The 7,788-nt window shown below is 33.9% G+C and overlaps 1 pseudogene; it reads left to right on the top strand.

Annotated features, from left to right (window-relative positions):
* The first annotated feature begins 2,615 nt into the window (after positions 1 to 2,615).
* The window catches only part of LOC138148100 (origin recognition complex subunit 6-like), a 27,170-nt pseudogene continuing 21,997 nt past the window's right edge, over positions 2,616 to 7,788 (top strand).

The raw sequence follows: 7,788 nt of genomic DNA on the forward strand, positions 1-7,788 counted from the left end.
GATTTTCCTATATTTATTCATGAATGATGCCCCAGAATATTCCAGGAAGCTGAATCTAAGAATGCTTTAATGCTGTAAGCTGTAAGTTGTGAGGTTTGATTTACTGTTAGACACCGTTAAATTTGGTCTTGGAGCCAACAATGCTTACTTATGTTTTCTAGTAAGAGTTTATATTTCTTCAATAAAAAGCACAAGAGTTTTACCTGGATGGAAAGCTTTCAAAAATATTTCCAATCATTTTTGATATTATCTTAGAAGAAATTTTAAATTTATAACTAGGAATAGATCTTTGTTTTAAGACTTTCAAGATAATTCTATACCATTTGATTAATAGGTTTAAAAAAGGGAAGGATATACCTCTCTATTTCTTATGATGTGGACATGGATAGCAAGAAGTAAAGCAAGTGGCAGCTGCTTTTGTTGTCAAACAGAGGGAAGAGGTAAGCCATTTGAAAACATGGAATAGCCTTTTTTGAAGTGGCATTCATAATACCATCAGTGGTACATTTGGAATGCATATTGTATTAGCACTACAGAAATTATTTATGGTTGTTCAAGTAGACATGTACATTGTTTGAAAGTGAAGAATATAAAAATTACATATTCCAATTAAAATCAATGATAATTTTCTCAATATAGATATAAATGTATATTATCATTATTATCACAATGACTAGTCTATATAGGGAGTATGGGATAGTTTTTAAATGACCAGACTTAGAGTAAGGAAGATTTTGATTTAAGTCCTGTCTCAGACATATAATAGCTATATGAAAATGCACAAGTAATTTAAACTCAAAGTACACCCACACAACCCCCTTAGACTATAAATTATATATATATATATATATATATATATATACATATACATACATACATACATACATACATACACACATACACAGAGGGAGTTTCCATACCCAGACTTCCCAAAACCAATAATATCATAAAGCTATCCCACCTCCTAAAAATTAAAAAAAGCAGATTATGGCATGGTGAAATAGGCTAATTCAACTATCTTAAATATTTGCTTGGATCAAGGATTCATGATCCTAAATGCCATCCACATCCTAAGAAAGAATTATGGAGTTGGAATGCAGAGTGAAGCAAACTATTTTCTTTTTTGTTTTGTTTTGTTCTGTTTTATTTTCCTCATGGTCTCTCCCAATCATTATAATTCAATGCAACATGATGATTGTGAAAATGTGTTTAATAGGAATGTATGTGTAGAGCCATTTCATAATACATTCTGTCTTGGGGAGGAAAGGGGTAGGAAAGGGGAGAAAATTTAAAACTTATGGAAGTGAATGTTGAAGACTAAAGATAAATAAATTTTATAAGATTTATTTTGATCAAAAATAAAATTAATATTAATCAAATCTAAGTGCTTTAGAATTTTGAAGTGTTTCGTATACATTATCATGTATCTTATGCATATTAATTGAGGGATGGGAAGTCTATAAATTATTATCCCCACTTTGCAGATTAGAAAACAAAGGTTCATAGTAGATAATCATATAGCAAGGCTGAATAATAATATAATAGACTTGGTACATTGGTAGTTCCAATATATAAAAAGGAATTTTAAAAAAATGAAAGCTTCCCTCATATTAGACTTCTCCTCAAGGAAAGAATGGGAAAGAACTGCAAAACATTGAAAAGCTATGGTGTGTTTGCCTTCTCCAATGGCCTAGGGAAAATCAATGTAGATATATCAAGAGTACTATATTTTAAATTGTTTTGGCAATTTACTTGTTCAGTATTAGATATAATAGTCAGATCAGGCTTCAGTCAGGACAAGAAACATGAGACCAAAATCAAGGTGGTGACATTTATTTAAGCCAGTTTCCTTACTGAATCTTCTGTGTTAGTGAAAACTGTCAGGCTTTTCAGTGAAGATTCCTGGATGTCTTTGTCACATATAGTCCACATAGACGTGCCTCATTTTTTTAAGGGAGTGACAACAGTCCTGGCCTTCCTAACAAATTTCCAAGACCATTTGATGTACTTTATTCCCTAGATTCTTGGTTGAACTTATAGGTTGCTATGTATAACTAACTTTCCAACTTGGCTGTGATACTTAGATCTGACATTGATATCTATATTTCATCCCAATGTGCTATATTGGCAAAAACCCTAGAGTAGGAAAGAAAAAATATATTGCATGACTATACCCATCATCTACTAACTATATGACTATGAAAAAATATTTAATCTTATTAGGGGTCTCAGGTTCTTTATCTGTAAGAAAGGTCAATAATCTTTGCAGTGCCGACCTCATGGACTTGCAATAAGAATAAAGAGCCAAAAAGAGTACCATTATTCCCATATTCTTAAACATATTTCTTTCCACCGTGGCCTTGAACTCCCTGGGCTTTAATTATAATAACTCATTATTGTGGCCTCCTCTTTAGTATTTCTAACATTATTTAATTTACATTGGTTAGTTACATTTTTGTGTATTCCTATAACTTTAAATCATTTCCTTTTATGGGTAGTTTGCTCTACCCATGCCTTTCCTACAAAAGAAATCCACACCTCTCTCTTTCTGTCGGTGTTTCCAGTGGAGTGGCTGCTGTCTCTTTTCCGGTGCCATGCCCACCCTCAGACCCCTCATGAAGCCTAAAATCATCAAGAAGAGGACCAAAAATTTCATCCGGCACCAGTCCAACAGATATATCAAGATTAAGAGAAACTGGCGTAAACCAAGAGGTATTGACAACAGGGTGTGAAGGCAATTCAAGAGCTAGATCTTGATGCCCAGTATTGGTTTTGGAAACAATAAGAAAACAAAACACATACTGCCAAGTGGATTCAGGAAGTTTTTGGTGCACAATGTCAAAGAGCTAGAAGTTTTCCTGATGTGCAACAAATCTTACTGTGCTGAGATTGCTCACAATGTTTCCTCTAAGAAAGGGAAGGTTATTGTTTGAGAGAGCAGCACAGCTAGCCATCAAGATCACCAATCCAAACGCCAGACTGAGGAGTGAAGAAAATGAGTAAAAAGCTTTGCACATTTTTATTTGTGTTAAATAAACCCATAAACTACTACCAAAAAAAAAAAGAAGAAAGAAATCTCCTACAATTCTACAATTAGTTGCTTTACAACCTCTTAGATACTCTCTAGAGGATAATTTTTGTATTATCACACCTGTTCCACTTACTCAGTCCTGCTGTGCTAAAGACAACTGATTGGGTACTGGCATCTGGTTCTATTCCACCCTCCCCTTCCCCAACTCTCTGTTCATTACTATAAAATCATTTTGTTTTTTTTTTAGATGTGTAATGACTCAGAAAACTGTGAGAATATGGTTTATTAGTAGTTCTCTACTATGTGTATTTATGTTCTTTCAATTGAAATTGCACAAAAATTAAAATTCATGTTGAAACATATATTTAAATAAAATATTTTATTCTTCCCTAGTTACATGTAAAGACATGTTTAACATTTATTTAAAATTTTTTGAGATCCAAATTTTCTTTCTACCTCTCTACTTTCCTACCTCCCTGAGATGGTAAGCAATTTTATATAGGTTATACATATTCAATCATGCAAAACATATTAACATGTTAGTCGTGTTGTAAAAGAAGACAGACCCAAAGGGGAAAAAAAATACATACACAAAAAAACCTAGAAAGTAAAAAATAGTATGCTTGAAGTATATATTCTGAGTGTAATAAAACAAACAGTGAAAATAAGTAAGACATATTTAGATTTAGATTAACATTTTTATACTAGCCAGATCTTACTGAGTTATTAGTATTATTTAGTAAATACTATTCCAGCAGAATAAAAATGATGCCCACATGTATTCAGTCAATTAATTCAGCTTGAAAAATTTCTTACTTCCAAGATGTTATACAGTGAAGGGAAAAAAGGCATTTGATCCAACAATAATTTTTAATGTTTTAATGGATCTGCAGTGACATTGGTGTATGTCTTCCATCAATGAATATGACAATACTTTTGTGTTTTATCATCCTGGACAATTTTTATTCATTTATTTGCATATACCTCCAACTTGTAACCCTACAATTGAATCTCCATTGAACTACGCCATTAGTTAAGAAAAAATAAAAATAAAAAAGCAGGTGACTAAGATCCAGTACCTCAACAGACTTGGAGCATCAATGTCTATGGTCAAGACTCAAAATGTCACTCTGAGGAGAAGGTGAGTATCTGCCACTTACTACTATCCCTATAGATGTCAAAATTCATCAAATGCTACCTTATTTATTCTGGTATTAATCACTACCTACAGAGAATGAACTGTCCCTGTCTCTACTTTCCATTTTTTTTTATCCTGATCCTATTCTACTCCACCCATGGCCACTCTAAATCTGCGTATTTCTTCACTGTTCTTCCTGGAATTCTTGTTCTTCAGTTAATGAAATTCCCTTCATTCTTAACCTTTGCTTTTTATCTGCCTCTTCCATCAATTTGATTTTGTTGAGACCTGGATTCTTCAGGATTGAACTCTATTTCTATCTATTTTCTACAGCATTGGATATGTTTCTTTTTTTTTTTTAATCAATTGGGGTTAAGTAACTTGCTCAAGGTTATACGGCCAGATATTTTGTGTTGGTGCCAAGTACCTAAGGCCGGAACTGATCCCAGGTCTCTTGACACCGGGGCTGGTGCTCTTACTCACTGCACCACCTGGCTGCCCCTCTGGATACATTTCTCTAATATACTTTGAAATGTTGGTGTTAGAGGAGAACCAGCATACAGTATTTTTTTCTGCCTTTGTTGCTTACTTAAATTAAGCAAGTTCACCCAATGTAGATTATGATAGATATTTTCTACTGGCCTCACCTGGATCAGTTTCCTCCTCTGCTCCTCATCTACAGCCCTTTTATTAATATAAATATTGATATTCCTTCATAAATGGCAAGTCAAAGCTTCCAGTTCCTGTATTTCCTTGGCTTCTATGACATACTCTCACTCGCCTCAGCCTCGCACAAAGATGGAAATAACTTGAATTTCACCATTACCCATAAGGTTTTATTTCCTTAATAAAATCTAACATTTTTCTATATGACCAAAGCCTCCTATCATAACATCATAACCTATACTTTATCTGTCTTAAACTTCTTCATTATACACCATAGAAATTTCAAGCACAGTATTCATCTGGACCCTTCTTCTAACTTTACATTCTTTTATGTATTTTTATCCTATAGTTAACTAATTCAGCTCTACTCTTTCTTTTTACTTTCCAAACAATTGATACATTTTCTTTTTGCTACACTTCTCCTACCAACTTCCAACCCCAAATTTCTCCCAATATCTACCTCTACTACTCCTACACAAATGCTGCTGAATGGAGCTTGAGGAAGTCATAATTTTGCTACAAATTTATGTTGTATAACCTCAACTGGGACTTCACTACAGTAAGGCTTCCCTGCTTTATTTACTATTTCAGTCCTCATAAAAGCTATCCATAATCTTTTATTCTCCCATTAAATTAGCCACTTCTTCAAAATCTGAAACTTCTTACCCTGCACCCTAAAGACTTCTCTTATTTTACTGAATAAAAATTAGGTCATTCATTATGAATTCCCTCTTTTCTCCTCTCCATCTCAAAACCAGTTTACATCATCTCTCACTCTATCCCATATTACTCACTTTTACTCTTGGGCTAGCAAGTTAACCTTCAAATCATCCTCACAATATTCAATTTGTGGTGCCAATTTAAGAACCACTATGACCCACAAATATTTCAGGGTCATAAGGAAGCATAGCCCGGAAGTGGGTGATATAATGTCTAACTCTTCACCACTGAAGAGACTTGGCCCACTTTGTGGCACTATCCTTGATCTATTCCATTATGTTTAGGGTGACCCAGCTCATGTAGGAGGAAAGGGAATGTCATAATTTTACATGCAATAATTGAAAAGTGTGAGGACTAAAAAAGGCAATTAAGATACCATTGGTAAAAGAGTTGAACAGTTGATGAAAGGACGGGTAATTGAAACAAGTGTAGACAGCTTTTTTCTAGGACCTAGAGAGTGAAGAAATGGTATAATATTTTTACGTCATAGTAGGATCCGATGAGGTTTTTCATTCTTCTTGATTCTTGCAAATGACAATAGATGCCCCTTTCTTCCTAGATACATTTTTACCTATTGTCTCAACTGCCTTCTTAGTCACCTACTTTGGATCATTCTCCCTGACATTCCTACTGACTGCAGATGTTCAATAAGGTTCTATCCTGGATCCTCTTCTCTTTCTATGCTCTTAGTGGTGTCATCAAATCTCTTAATTTGATTACCCATTTCTGTTCATATAGTAACAATGAACTAAATCCAGTTTTTGCTATCATGGTCAGAATGCTTTTGTCCATGTGGAAAAATCTGGGAATCTTGTGCTTCTTGAACGATAATGAATAAAGAAAACACATTGGAAATGTTTGAAATATTTGAAAATATTCTGTAAGTGGTTCTACTCTGTGAATCATGTGATAACATAAAGTTACTCTTATTTTATTGGTTAAGCTTTATATCAAGCAATAGGCATGGATTTTTAAAAGAAGTCTCCTAGCAAAGCCTTGATGCCTTCCCAACTGATGGTATTATGGTGAAAGAAGAGAGAATGATATTTAAGGAAGGACTGAGTCTCCTCTATCCCAAGTTGACATGTGGCCTATGAAAAGGGACTTTAGTATTTTGCCTCCCTATTTGTTCATTAATTTTACATGAAAGAGATCGGGTACTATGACCTTGTGAGTTTCAAAGTAACAGCAGAACAAACTACCAGTACATCTGAAAATGGATTCCATGATAGGGTGTGCTGTCAGTTGGTCCTGTCTTGAAGCTTCATGGAATGAATGACTCAGTCCAGTGGAACCAGAGAGAAGAACGCATTAAGTACTGGCATCATATTTAGATGTGAAATGTATGAAAGAAGTGCTGTCTAGAAACTGCAATGAGTTGGAATCCACTCTCCTCAGAGGTAAATGTCATATAGAGGAAGAGACTCTCAAGTGGTATAAGTGATAAATATACTTTTGTACTAGTTATATCTTTGATATAAAAGTCCCTCTACAATATATAATTCATTTTAATTTTAAAATAGAATTATGGAACTATTTACTGGTGGCTAAGAGTGGAGTTATCACATTCCCTCATTAAGGGATTAAGAATCAGAGGATGAGAGAAAATATACCCCAACCCCTCAAAGATATCCCTGGACCCTGGAGGGGTTGCATAGTCAGCTTGACCCTGGATAATGAGGATGGAATACTCACTACAATGTGATCATTTCAATATTTGTGTATTTAATCCCAGTTATAGTATATGAGTGTGATGGAATACTATTGTGGTTTGAGAAATTTTGGAGATGGTTTCAGAAAAAAACTTGGGGACACTTACATGAACTGATAAAAACTGATGTATGTAGTGTGAGGACAATTTTGCACACAATAACTGCAATATTCTAACAGTAATTAACTGTGAAACATTTAGCTTTTCTGATCAATACAATGATCCAAGACAATTCCAAAGGACACATGATGAAAAATGCTATGAACTCCACAGAAAGTATTGATGAGCATTGAGTGCATAGTGACGTTTTTTTAATTTTTTTAATTTTTTATTTTAATTTTAATTTTTTTAATTTTATTTTTCTTTGTTTGTTTCCTTCTTTCTTTCTTTCTTCCTTCCTTCCCTTCTTTCTTCCCTTCTTTCTTCCCTTCTTTCTTTCTTTCTTTCTTTCTTTCTTTCTTTCTTTCTTTCTTTCTTTCTTTCTTTCTTTCTTTCTTTCTTTCTTTCTTTCTTTCTTTCTTT

Source organism: Petaurus breviceps, unplaced genomic scaffold (genome assembly GCF_028583685.1).
Source record: "Petaurus breviceps papuanus isolate PSGF00001 unplaced genomic scaffold, PetGlider_PUasm1.0 90822, whole genome shotgun sequence".
Taxonomy (NCBI): domain Eukaryota; kingdom Metazoa; phylum Chordata; class Mammalia; order Diprotodontia; family Petauridae; genus Petaurus; species Petaurus breviceps.